The sequence below is a fragment of the Helianthus annuus genome, chromosome 8 (genome assembly GCF_002127325.2).
Source record: "Helianthus annuus cultivar XRQ/B chromosome 8, HanXRQr2.0-SUNRISE, whole genome shotgun sequence".
Lineage (NCBI taxonomy): Eukaryota > Viridiplantae > Streptophyta > Magnoliopsida > Asterales > Asteraceae > Helianthus > Helianthus annuus.
The window spans coordinates 16,452,664-16,459,586 of record NC_035440.2 but is presented as its reverse complement, the minus strand read 5'-3'; the positions used below and the strand labels follow the sequence as shown (position 1 = coordinate 16,459,586).

General features: G+C 35.5%; 1 long non-coding RNA gene across 1 annotated transcript; it reads right to left on the bottom strand.

The window, feature by feature from the left end:
* Positions 1 to 4,744: 4,744 nt before the first annotated feature.
* On the bottom strand, positions 4,745 to 5,176 carry LOC118481185. The gene is made up of 2 exons (XR_004864754.1): positions 5,133 to 5,176; positions 4,745 to 4,975 (listed from the first exon to the last, which is right to left on the bottom strand). It is a non-coding gene; the product is annotated as an uncharacterized LOC118481185 (long non-coding RNA).
* Between the last annotated feature and the right edge of the window lie 1,747 nt (positions 5,177 to 6,923).

The following is a 6,923-nucleotide window of genomic DNA, read 5'->3' as shown; positions in this document are numbered from 1 at the left end:
ACTATCCTTAAGTGTTTAATCTCAATAACACAATTGCACATACTTGAGTCTAGACAAGAACATAGGACAAATTCGAATTGTTATTCCAGTTTGTCTTTTTATTGTTTATTGTTATTTAACGTTTTGAAAGCAGGAAATATGCCACCTGCAATTAGACGAGGAAGAGGAGGAAGAGGCAAAGGGATGATCATTACTCACAATGATCACGAGGCTGGACCTTCGAACATGCGAGCTCCTTCGAGTACAAGGAGTGAGGAACCACAGAGACGAAGACGGAACCTATTTGAACCTGCGAGACATTCTACCTCGCACAGTTCAACACCCTCATACCGTTATTCTTTCGGACCAAACTCAGAGAATGAACTCAATAACCCTCAACCTTCGTTCATACCTCTCCAGCGATCTCTATCGCACCATTCATATGGCGATCCTTCACCTTTCTTCGTAGGACAGTTTAACCCAGCGGATTACGTCCAAGAACCAATAGGGTATAACCCTTTAGGACCAGAGGATCACTTTTCTGAAGATAATGCAGTGGATATGGACGAGGATACAGATCCCGTCGAGCCTGCAAGGGGTACTCCCAATCATCCAGTCGAGATCTCTGATGGGTCATCCTATCATGGAACACCCTATCAAGGTCCCGACAGTTTCCAGGCGAGGTTTGACCAATGTGATTGGTACTTAACACCTTCTCATCATTTCTCGCCTAATGAACAACAGCAGCAACAGAATCCCTCCGAGGATTCGCGGTTCGTGGCAGTTACGCCACCGCCACCGCCACCAGTTCAACCAGTACTTCCTGATTCGCCAAGGCGTAGAAGATCAGGCGCACGGATGTCTACCCGAGGAGGGGAATTCCATTTCAGCACCCCTCGCCGCTCGAGTGCAAGTCACTTTCCATCAGTACCTGAAGAACCACAATTAGGGGAACCTTCTGGTCACCCTGCAGAGGTGAATTCTGCACCAGTTGCACCACCTCCGCCACCTTTCGGCTATGATAACCCTATACCAGCGTACGACGATTCCACCGCGTACAATCCGTTTGAGCAGCCGACTCACACGCACTACAACTATAATTACAATGCCCTCCATGGAACCTCTTGGAGACCGGATTACTCAGCTCATGGGTATCCAATACCTCCTAGACCTCCGGTTCAGCAACCGGAATAGCCACGATTTTCTCCACCGGAGCAAGAAGAAATTCTCCACCGTCTAAATCGTGTGGAACGAGACTTCGAAAAAGAACGTAAGAGTAATCGTGGATTTCTCAAAGGCCTTGCAAACCTACTAAAAGGAAGGAAGAAACGAGATCCTTAGTCTCCTTATATACCGTTGTATTGTTATTACAATTTAGTCCCTGTGAGGACAATTATCGTGTTTTAGTCCCTGCATGGACAATTGCATTTCAGTCCCTACGCGGACTTATCTTTTAGTCCCTGCGCGGACATCTATCTTTGTATCTGGTCCCTGCGTGGACTTGTTTTTCTATAAACCTCTGCGTAGGTATTTATTTATTTAAAAAGTCCCGTTTAGGGCAGCGTGTAATCATTATTATAATTAATGGAATGTTATGTTATGAATTTCATTTTTATTATTACTAGGGGGAATACCCGTGCGATGCACGGCATGCATAATAGTTATTGTTTTTTCCTGGAACGATGACTGATATAGATAGTGCGTGACTCGGTACGAAAGTGCGAATATAGTATAGATTTTTAAAACAAAAACCGGGTTTTTTTAAAGTTAGCCATTTGACCATGGTTATTTTGACCAAAGTCCACTCCTCATTCGGCGCTTTGTGGTAGCACCACCAGTCAAAAAAGGCCCAAAACACCCGAGGGTACAGTGTTCCCCCATGTTTTTAAGACGCTTTGAGAGAGGTTTGTGCCCCACCACATGTGGTCTCACAAAACTTCAAATCTATGGACGTGTGGTTTCTCAATCCTCTTCAAAAGACGTCACAGTTTTTAAATTTTTTTTATTTTTTCTTTTTCATTGTGTGTTAAATGGTGTAAAATAGATGTTATATATATATATATATATACACATATTATACTACATACACATATACATATAAATTTAGTTTTAACATCTAAAAGTCAAATTGTAGGTTTTGTTCCCTTTTATAGATCAGAAAGCAGTTTATAAACCAACAAAATTAACAAATCCTAACAGTTCTTCAAGTGTTTAGTTATATAATCTATATATTTATTTACTAAAATTTATTACAATTAACCCAATACTTAATAAATAGGGTATGCAGGACTTAAAAAGTGTTATCTGGACACGTATGTCACTCCAGCTTGCCAATCTTGTGTACCGACTCCAGGGTAACATTTTCAGACGCCTGCAACACATCTGGTTATAAAAGTAAAAAATAAACAAAAATGATGTTTTAGATTTTTACCCTGGTCTCAAACTTAATGTAGTTGTTTAGTCCATTTAATTAAATTTTATTTTTAATTGACGCATAGGTACAATGTAGTCCTCTATTTGTGACAATTGTCATTGTGCTTATAGTCATGTGATGTTGTTTTAATACCCGTTAACCAACTCGTTTCGCCTCTATTTCTCAGTTATTTAAAGAAGCAACATATATATCAGAAGTAAATTTCTAAGGATAATGGTGAACCGTCAATGGTACAATAAACTTACCTCAAGACTACCATTTGCTAAACTGTTAGTGTATCTCAGAGTCTAGAAATCCCGTGCTAGAGCTATTTCAATTAATATATGGAGAAAAGGAAGAGCCGCATTGATTAAACATGGTCATAAAGGCTCGTACTATTTCATTAAAGTTAATTGTAATATTAAGTATTGGTTATCTAATAACCAATCAATCCTTTAAGGTGAATTGTTATGAAAAGTCTATAAACCCTAACTTAAACATTAATATATGGAGAAAAGGAAGAGGCTCATTGATTAAACATGGTCATAAAGGCTGGTACTATTTCATTAAAGTTAATAGTAATGCATTTAAAGCAACCATAAATTTTGATTTCAAATATAAGATATAGCTAAACTTAGAAATTGTTTACTGAAAGTTGAAGTTGAAATAAATCATATTCAGATAATTATTTTTTATACGCAAATTCAAACAGACCTATCAAAATATGTAGGAAAACTCCATGCAAGTCTAACTCCGTCACACTTAAATTCATGTAACCTGAATACGGTTCATTACTTATTTAACCCATTTATTTAAATGGGCAGACGAGTAGTAATCGGGTTGGTGGGTTGTAAAATTGTGTTAATTTTACCAGCATGGTGGAAGTCAATATTCTACCAGCATCATTACATCCAACTTTTTAAAAGTAAACAAATGGTTTGATAATATGAAAACTATTTCAAATGAATATTAGTAATGTATAAATTTAAACGAACATTCAAATGAAAATAAAGAATGGTTACAAACGAACGCAAATAAGAGAGAGGACAGACATAAACGAAAGTCAATTATCGAACACAAATTAACGAAAATAAACGAACATAACATTGAACCTCCAATTCGTTTACGGGTTGCATCTACTTCTGTTTAAACCAAGATGTATAGATTATGCAACGTACCTTAACCACGCGTGTGTGTGTATGTGAATATATGTTTTTAACTTGATCTGCATAAATAGTTTTGAGCCAATAGAAAGCGAACCGGGGACTAAATAAAAAATGGAACCCAACTAAAAGCGAAAACCAAGGAAACTGAAACCAAACCTAAACGAACCAAGAAACAAAACCAGACCAAAATGAACCTATACAAACTGAATAATTTTACCGAAACAAATAAGCTGAGACAAATAATGTTGCTGAAATGAAAACTGAACCTGAACCAAAAACAAATAAAGCGAATCTAACCGGAAAGGAAACTAAATTTACACAAAACTAAAAAAAACTGAAAACGGAACAAAAAACGTAAAAGATCTTACCGAAACGAACTCAAAAAACTTAGATCAAAACAAAACAATTGCTGGGAAAAATCAAAACCAAAACGATGCAAAAAAATAAAACAACCTAAAACCAAACCGAAACCAAAAACTGATAAAAGTAAACAAAATTGATTCAAAATCGACCCGACAATAAAAACGGTCACGTTAATAAAGTATTCACCTTCAAACCTGGCAGGGGTGATTAGTATGTGGTAGCAAAACAATCAAATAGTTAACGAACAACAAAAATGCAGGTACCTTAACAACGGTAGTGACTCGGTTAGTGACTATCAATTGTTCGGAGATTACTTTGAATCAAGAGTTAGTATGCTAATGGGCTATTAAGCAGTTAGTAATAAATAACCGAGTCACTAACAGCTCTATTAACCAAAAATGTTGCACCAGTTCTACTAAAATTGTTAAATAACAATTGATAGTCCTTATTATTAACTCTAACAACATTAGCATACTAAAATTATTATTGACTATTAGCTAATTATTTATTACTAAAATGTTGTATTAACTTTATTCTGCAACATATTCTTTATAAACTATGCTTACCTTGACATAACCTAATAGCTATATTTCCTTATTAGAAGTCAATGATAATTGAAAATTAGTACATATTATTACCTTGTTGGTGAACACATTTACTCTATGTTTAGGGCACAATTTGATTAGGTTGATGATACTGAATTGAATATCACACCAAATTACAATAGCAGTTTATATTGCTACTATTCACCCAAATCAAGCACCTTAAATAAGTCAGTGTTTCTCTATATTCAAAAAACGAACTATAACTGACGATCATTAAATTGCAACAGTCAATTCAATCCAAATACTGCAATAGAAACATAAAATCTACCACAATTCGTTGGTTAATCACGTATAGTTCTTAATCGATTAGAATCAGAAAAAGGAAATTGACTCACTGTAACTTAAAATCAGGAAGAAGGCGAACAAAGAGGCGGAGTTTTTCGAAATCAATGACCCCTGTCTTTCATTGTTATTCCTTGAATGAGGTAAGCAAGACCCCATACTACACACTGCATACACATACATAAAAATTGGGTTCAAAATTATTTGTATAAACACCGATTGGAATCCCTCACATTGCATTTGATGAAACCCTAATCAATATAAACACACACACTAACACTCACGAATCGAATTTATAAAACGAAAAATTCTGGCTGTTTTTACCTCTTGCTGCTCCAAATCTTCATTACCATACATTATCTTCATCTAGGAAATATATATATTGCACTTAAAGGTTGCTGGAGAGTCGGAGGATGATGTGTAATTAAAGGAGCAAGTAAATGACCCATTTTGATTCCAACTGAAGTTGCCGACTGATGGAGAGCCTGATGGAGAGCCTGATGGAGAGCCTGTGCAGGAGATCAATCGAAGATATATGTCTGAGAATTGTGTGCCAAATCTATGAAGATCTTCAATTGGGGAGAAGTTAATTACGATTCCAATTGAGTTGCCGACTGATGGAGAGCCTGATGGCGAGCCTGTGCAGGAGATCAATCGAAGATATATGTCTGAGAGTTGTGTGCCTAATCGATGAAGATCTTCAATTAGGGAGAAGTTAATTATGGATTGGAGAGCATATATTGAGAGGCGAAGGATGAGTATCACGAACTCCAAAGTCCCCACAAACGCTAGTTAAACAACCCTTTCACTTCCGGAAGTCCTCTTCTCGCCGTTGCATCCGTCTCCGGCGACTCCTCCACTACCTCATGTTCTTCCTTTGCACATTCTTCAATAATGAGATGTCGTACGGAGGGGAAACCAAAACCTCTGGCGGAGGATTTAAAGCTTTTCTGGCGAACCTCCGATGACTCGCCTTCTCTTTCTTCTGGTTTGGTTTATGGCCGCGACAGTTAACCTGTTCACTACTGGTAAAATTTTCTTCAATAGCTTCAATTACTTGATGAATTAGCTCTCGGTTAACAGACATGTCCCACCGGAACCAGTAGTTCGTGTAATAATCGAAGCAATCGCAGTCGAATACCGGAGATTTGTGTGCGGCCGGAGCTTTCTTCTTATTGTTATTATCAGATGATCTAGGGTTTGTGGAATTATTTATGTGGAATTATTTTTGACACAAATGATTAAAGTAATGTAACTTGTGATTATTAAACTGGAATTGTTTTTGACCCAAATGATTAAAGTAATGTAATTTGTCATTATTAAGTAAATTAAATGAAATTAATAGGATTCTTATAGGCTGGTGCATTTGAAAGGAATTTTTACATATATCCCCTTATTAAAAGCCCTTGTTACATATTTGTCCAATCTTTAAAATCAATTACATATTTCCCCCTTTCTTTATGAAATTACCCTTTTACCCTTTTTCTTAATTTCTTATCTCTTAACTTCAAAATCAATCTAGTCAATACTCTATATGTTGTGATAAAATCTTTAAAATATTTCTTTGAAAAAAAAAACGGTCATACCCATTTTATAAAACAAGTGACCTTTTTACATATCTAGTTACTGGTTAAGTTTTAGTTTACATATTTTTTACAACCGACCCATTATACATTTAAATTTTAGTTAACTACACTAACAATTTACGTTAAAATATTGATTATCTAAAATATCTTATATAAAAAAACATATTGTTATACAATTGTTTTTTCAAGTCGTAGTCAATTTTTCTTTAGCCTAAATCTTAGTTCGATCATCAACATTTTAATTGTTTTGAAGCAGGAGCTAAATTTCCATTTTTTTTGTGTAATGCTATTTCAGAAATCTAATTGTCATGTTTTAAACATTCAAAATAATATTGAAAAAACTGTTTTACAGCAAAAGTAAATTTTTAAACCATGGTCGCATGACTGTTTTCTTTAAAAAAAATAATGCTTAAGAGCTATGACGTATTATATATAAGCAAAACTTTCAATTTTCACATAACAGAGGCAGAAGCTTATAAAAAAATAGGCAGGGCTTATAAAAAAATGAATTCATATCATTAGGTTAATA